Below are 6,981 nucleotides of genomic sequence, written 5' to 3'. Positions count from 1 at the left end.
TGCTGTGACAGTAGCTCAATGTAGAGCTACTCAATTGTCTCTCAGAAAGAGAGACAATTAGCTCTTATGAAAGATGGAAACTGAACCCAGCTATTCAAAGCTGAACTGAGCTGATTCTAAAATGTTAGAGTAAGGCATTCCTGATAGCTTTAAGGAAAATATTCCATGAGTGCTTTGAGAGTTGAACCCCATTTAGAAATACCAGCTAGTGAAGACTGTAATTGCTTGCTTTGTTATATGAGGTAGAAAATGAGCACTACTGTATTGTTCTGAAGACTTAAGTGCTACCTCCTTGTGTCTATGGGAAACTTTGAATTGTGTCTTTTGGCAAGGTGACGCATTTGCTCCTGCCCTATGGAGAAAAGAGCTGCTCTTCTGTTTGCACATGCATCCCAGAAGGTTTAGACCCTGTCTCCAGTTGCTGTAGTAGATGCCCTTGCCCTGTAATTGCTTAGTAAACATAGCTCCTACTAATGCTGTTCCCCCTCATTTCTTTCCCATGAAGCAGCTCATTCTAAAAATCCTCAGCTACAAGATGAAATATGAAAGCCATCTGCTTCCTAGCAGGGAGAGTGAATATAATAAATCTTCTTTGCCTCATTGGTGGGATATTGACCCTTTCCCACAGAAGTATTTATTTCCAAGGAGGACTACACTGTTAGCCAGTGCTTCCCTGCTATCTCTTGCTGAGGGATTACCCATAAAGCAGTGATCTTCAATATCGCCTTCCAAGGGAAAACCTGCTCCTGGGACACAGTTTGTCCTGACTTGTCACAGATTTTAGCTCCAGCTGACTTCCGCTGACCACATACTTGCTTTGTATTTTACCTACTATAGTAGAACACCAGACTTTCAGGTCTAATATCTACATTGCTCAGGATCTTTGTACTCCACTAGATGAAGACGTTTATATGTATGCAGTCCAGTAACCTTAAGTAAAACTTTTTATCAGATCTTGTATTTCCTCCCATCATATTTCCCAGAATTGTAGATACTTTTCTGCAACCACTTTGTTTTACTGAGCATTAGACTTGCTAAATCTATAGGCAGGAACAAGGAATCTTGTTGTCCTCCTCTATTTAGGTCACTGAAACCTGCAGGGAGTGACAGAGCTTTGCTGTTCGGGAAAATGACACTCTCAGTGCTGCTTTTGTGGCTCCTCTCTTGACCTTGTGTTTCTTTATTTTCATGTATTCATGTATTCACTTCCAGACAGGAGGTCCAAAAAACAGATATCTGAGATACCAGAGGTGCAAAGGCACAGTGTGTCCTTGCATCATCCTCATGTTTATAGTTTTTCATATTCAAGAAACGATTGGATGTGGCACTTAATGCCATGGTCTAGTTGATAAGGTGGTGATTAGTCAAAGCTTGGACTTGATGATCTCAGAGGTCTTTTCCAACCCAAATGATTCTGTGAAACCAGCCCCATGGCATGCTTCCTTTTGGTAACTAGCTGAAAGAACACAAGGCTTGAAATCTCTATTTTTCCTCAGCATTTGAGACATTCAGATGCCATGAAGTCAAGAGCTTCTTTGAGCTCAGGAGATATACAAACTCTTCCTTCTGTTTGCTAAATGTGTCTTCAAAGATCAGTCCTGAGTCAGGTGACAGCTTGCTCATCACTGTGCTCAGAGGAGCTGGGTGGATAAGAAAGCAGCATGTCTCAAGCCAGGCTCTGAGGAATAGAACTTTGCAGAAGGCACTAGGAGTTTACTTGATCAGAAGTATTCCTCCTTATGTGAGATTGTGTTGGTGTTTTGTTTATTTAATAATTAAAAAAAAAAAAAAAGACCTTGAGTGCCCATGTTTACTACCAGGCAGGAAAGCAAACCCAGTACTCTAGGAAACAAGCTGAAAATTCAAGACCCCTCTTCAGGGGACCTTACCTAGAAAAAACATTTTTTTCAAGGCCAAAGGAGCACATCTGCTTCGGTAACTTTACTTGTGCCTTCAGCTTTTTCTCCTCTTCCTTATAATGCAAGGAAATCTTAAAGTCTGCAAAGTGAAGTTAACTCCCACTCTTTGGGTTTTTTTAAGGGTTTTTCCATGCCTTTTTTTTTTCTTTCTCCAATTAACCTATACTGTTTTTTTTTCAAGGTCACTTTCTTCCTTGTTCTGAAAACTGCTTTAAAAAAATAATTGTTTTATTCTCTGTGTTCCTGTATATCTGAAGCAACATGTTTTTTCTTGACTAAGGTAAACTTCCCTGTTTTTGTTGCATCTTTTTTTCTTTAATGTTGTTCCCTGTACCTGCATTGTGTGTAGGATTGTAGAAACTACTGCCACATTAGAATTCTGAAGCTGCAAAAACTGCCTTTCATAATATGTACTAAAACCTTACTTCCTTGAAAAATCACTTACTCTTGGAAATCAGATTATATAACTCCATCTGCCCTGGTAAGAATTAGGTTAACATCTATTTTCCCTACTGACTGGCTAGAAGGCTTTTTCTTTCTTCCTTTTTTTTTTTCCCTTTCAAATATCTACATCTTAGGCTATTGGCTTGATTATTTGTAAAGTTAAACATCCAACTAGAGAGCACAGTAAGACACTGAGAATTAAGATCCTAGCTGAGGTAAGGGGACTGCACACAAAGCTGATGACATATAAGTCCAGGATCTGCGTGACCTGCGATTTTGAGGTACAACAATAAACAGCCAACAGCAGATTATGATGTCCAGATACTAGCAGCTTTCAGAGTGCAGATGGTGATGCTGTCAGAAAATATCAGCCTTCGGTCTCTAAATGTCTGTCACATTTCATTAGGGCACACAGATGACTCTATTTCCTCCACTGCTGAGGCTTGACAGCAGATAACAAATGAGTTTTGCTGGTAATGGCCCTGTTCCTTATTATTATGTGATCCCTTCATTTCACCCAAGCATCCATATCTACAGAAGCAAAAAAATGCTTCCACATAAGAATTTTCATGTTGTTGGTGACAAAAACTGTGTCATTGCTCAGGGAGATGCCAAACGCTCTGCAAAAGGGCAAAGAAACCCAATTTCCTCTCAGTACGCCTCTCTAGAGGAACAATCCATCAGCCTGAGGCTTCAGTATCTGTTTGCAGACACCTAAAGGAGACAGACAACTCCTCTTTGTTTTGTGACTGTCACTTTGGGTATTAGCCAGTACTATGTTTCTCCTGCTATCATTTTGCCTCTACCTTGGACTAAGACTCCAACAGTGCAGATACATGGAGAGCAACAGGTGGTATAAAGGGCCATGATGAAGCCACGGTTTTGCCCTAGCAGCATAAGAGCACAGCTAAAAACTATACTCCCTCCCCAGTCTTTCTGGCATGGAGCAATGGAGCAACAGCTGAAGCAATGGGGTTGAGGGACCCTAGCCCCTTCTGTTACATGGCCTTTCTTATCAAAGTATGGGAGGACATTACCAGACCAGAAGGAACAGAGAAAGGTACAGGAAAAAAGGCCATAAATGGACACTGAAGACCCTTGAAAACATCAGTCTGAACTCTGAGGGGACACTTGATCTACAGGGCTTCTCTGAGGAAGCAATTTTCCTACAAATTTTTCTTATAAATATTTATGCCTTTATAACAGAAATTGTGGTATGTTTTGGGTGAGATGAAGCAGCAGCCCCTTTTGAGAAAATAAATTATTTGCCAACAGAAACTTGCCCAGACCATAAGACATCCTCACTGCTCAGTCTTTTTGCCTTCTTTATGTAAGCTATATGCATGGAAAAATAACCCCACAAACAGAGTAATTTTACTGTGAACACTCTGTGATAGGTGAAATCATGCCTGTGCATGACAGCAGAAAGCCTGTGATACTATGTAACACAAAACACACAACTGAACATATCTGTCAGACTGTCAGCACTGTTTTTGTAGTCAACTCCATCCCAAAAGTCTTGCACACTATACTCCTGGTTGTTTCTGGTTTGCTGACTAGTTTTTTGTTTGTATATGTGGGAGAGACGGACAGGTTTGTGGCAGTCTTTGTCTTTCTTAAAAGTCTTTCTTTTGCTGGTAAGGGGAAACCTTTAACTTACCCTGAAACAAAGAAAACTTGTTCTGGCTGCTGCTGAAAGAAATCAAGGGGTGAGAGAGCAGCTGCACTTTTGTGCTCACGTTTGGTACATGGGTAGGTTCAGAAATCATTAGTAACTTCAGAAAACAAAGATTTCTAAGGGTGTTTTCTGGAACATGACAACTTTCCTGGAACTTATAAATGAACTTCTTAAGATCTTACTCTCTATCATCCACAGTGGTCCTAAAATCTCATATGAGCAATTTCTTGGTTTTACATGTATTCCCAAATGCACCTCCTAGAGATAAATCAATGATAGGGAGTAATTTTTTTTCTAGAAAATGGGGTAAGGGATTCTTTTAAGTCATCTCTTTGTACAGACTAGCTCTACTTGTCCCTCTGCAAAAAGGCAGCCTGCCGAGTTAGCCGTTATGCATCGCTCTGTAACCATGGTGGCAAATCAAGAAAAAAAGCTGAAGGCTCCAGCTGTGGTTTAGAAATTGTACATGTTTATGTTTTAATTGTGTTAAAGGTACATGATGTTTCTGCAAGAACAGCACCTGGAGGTGCACTGGCTCTAGCTCATTCCCATTTTGAAATCTACAGCCTACCTGCTTTTAAAAATTATTATTTTAGAAGAATCATGTAAATAAATCAATACTTTGAGTGAGCCATAGGATATTTTTGCTAGGAGCTGAAAAATTATTAGTCATGTTTGCCTTTATTTCTGAACCTGGTTGCAGTTAATGAGCCCAAGCTCCTGAAAGCCCCTGGCAGGCTTCTAACCATCCTGAAAGGAGCCTGGATTTTACCCAATCACACTTCTAACACTGGCTTCAAAGCTGCTACTGCTGCTTTCAGGTTGTACAAATTGCACTCCATATCTTGGCAACAAACCATATGCAACAACGCACAATGAGCTCAGCTGAACCTGAGTTACCCATTTATGTGATCATCTGCAGTTAGTGGTAAAGTTTTCTTTGCCTGACTTCCTAAGGAAGTGAGATTTACACGTTCACATTAACTGTCTGGGCTTGTGCCTCCCAAAACCTTTTGTATCTGTTGGCCCATGCAACAAAACCTGACAGAAGAGTCTCAGGATGTGACATCCCTTCGTGTATGGAAATAGAGCATCCAGGGAAAAATAGCAGTAAAGGTTTGATTTTGAGGGAAGCTCTAAGGAAAATACATTTCTCCTGAGCATACCTGAGCTACACACTCTTATAAATAACTTGTTTACTCTAGGGTTTATGTTAATATTTGTAACAGGTCTTACTTCATTTTAAAACATTTCAGTGCACCTGAGCTTTCAGAGGTTTGGATGTGTTTTCTTAAGGTTTTAAATTCTTAACATAAATTAGAGGAGCACTCTTTGTTTGAGACCTACAGAGCAATATTTGCTATCTAAGCCAATCTACAAAAGGAAAATACTCTCTTCATAGGTGCATTCGCAAAGGATTGGAAAAAAACAAAATTTACTCATTTTACCAAAAGGAGAGAATGAAGCGTTCATAAAACATGGGAATTCATTCACTTCCTTCAATATTCTTCATATAAATATGGTATGCTCAACTTTTATCAGGTTTCATAGCTTCAATAATGCTTAAAACTTCTAAGACACATGCACAAAGTCAGAATTAGTAGCTGGAATCAAACTTTGTACTTTAGTTCCAAGATACACAAACTACATTTCCTTCTTTTGCTTCTCCATTGCAATCGTGAGTTTTAGCTAAAAGATAATCTACAACCAAATAACTTGTTATTTAGTCTTTGTTGTGGCTTACTCTTCACATAATGCATTACACTATAAGTTGCAGCAAATACAGGATCCAATTGCTCTTAACAATCAAAAGTATCATAAATAAATCCTCATATTGTACAAGAAATAGTAATATTATTTATTTATTCACTGGAGGGTTCTTTATATATTTTAATATATAAAATATAAGTTGCAGCTATGCAGTCTTCACCTGATGCACAGAATTCATGGGAATGTAGAGAACTTGTTAAGATCCTTTCAACTGCAAATGCAAAATTAACCACTCAATGAAGATATGCCTCAGAATTTCTGAACACTTAACTCAAATACCACATTTCCAAGTCTGAAACACTTGGAAAATGATTGAATATTCAAATGAAGACAGCATATTTTCCCATGAAAATACTTGCCTGTATTATCAGCCACCAGCACGGGATTTGCCAGAGTTATATTACTGTAGTGAATCTCTAAATATTGCCAACTCTTAGGAATATTTTAATACCTCCTTAGGAGTATTTGGTATTTCTGTAAATTGTGGCATCAGAGGAAAACACATCTTTACTAAAGAAGTCTTTGATTCTTTTCTACAACCAAATGCCATGAATATAAGAAGTTGGGTTTTTTTAACAGGATATGTAGCTCTGAGTTTTTGTGCATGCTAAAAAAAAAGGCTATCTCATCAGTGGTTGCAGTCAAGTAGTCCAAAAAAAGGTCAATATCTCAGAGGGCTTTTTTGCAAAGATTTTCCATTTAGTTTTCCTTTTAAACATTGTTCTAACCTCAAAAACAGCACCTTTTCCTTTCCATTACCATCACAGAGCCCTGGAGCTTCCTCAGCCATGCAGGTAGCACTGCACTCTTCTGTGCCATGCCATGCCAACTGCAGAATCCCCATGAACTGGCTCACACATCTTTGCATGGCTGGTAGCTCTGCCTGGGAACTTTAGGGAGCTCTTGTGGTGGTGTCCTGCTAGAAAGAGCTGCTCCTGTCCTTAGGTAAAGAATGGTTCAGAAATCTTCCCAGCAACCTTTCAGACTTTTTTTTTTTTTTTTTTTAATTCTGTGTTTATTTAGTTGTATACACTGTACTGTGAAGGTGACCAGGCACTGGCACAGGCTGCCCAGAGAGATCATGAGGTCACTATCCTGGAGGATATTCAAAAGCCATCTGGACACAGCCCTGGTCAACTGGCTCACCACAGCCTCTTCCCCCATGCGAGA

The sequence above is a fragment of the Neopelma chrysocephalum genome, unplaced genomic scaffold (genome assembly GCF_003984885.1).
Source record: "Neopelma chrysocephalum unplaced genomic scaffold, ASM398488v2 Primary Assembly neopelma1_22, whole genome shotgun sequence".
Taxonomy (NCBI): Eukaryota; Metazoa; Chordata; class Aves; order Passeriformes; family Pipridae; genus Neopelma; species Neopelma chrysocephalum.
This window is presented reverse-complemented; position numbering follows the sequence as displayed.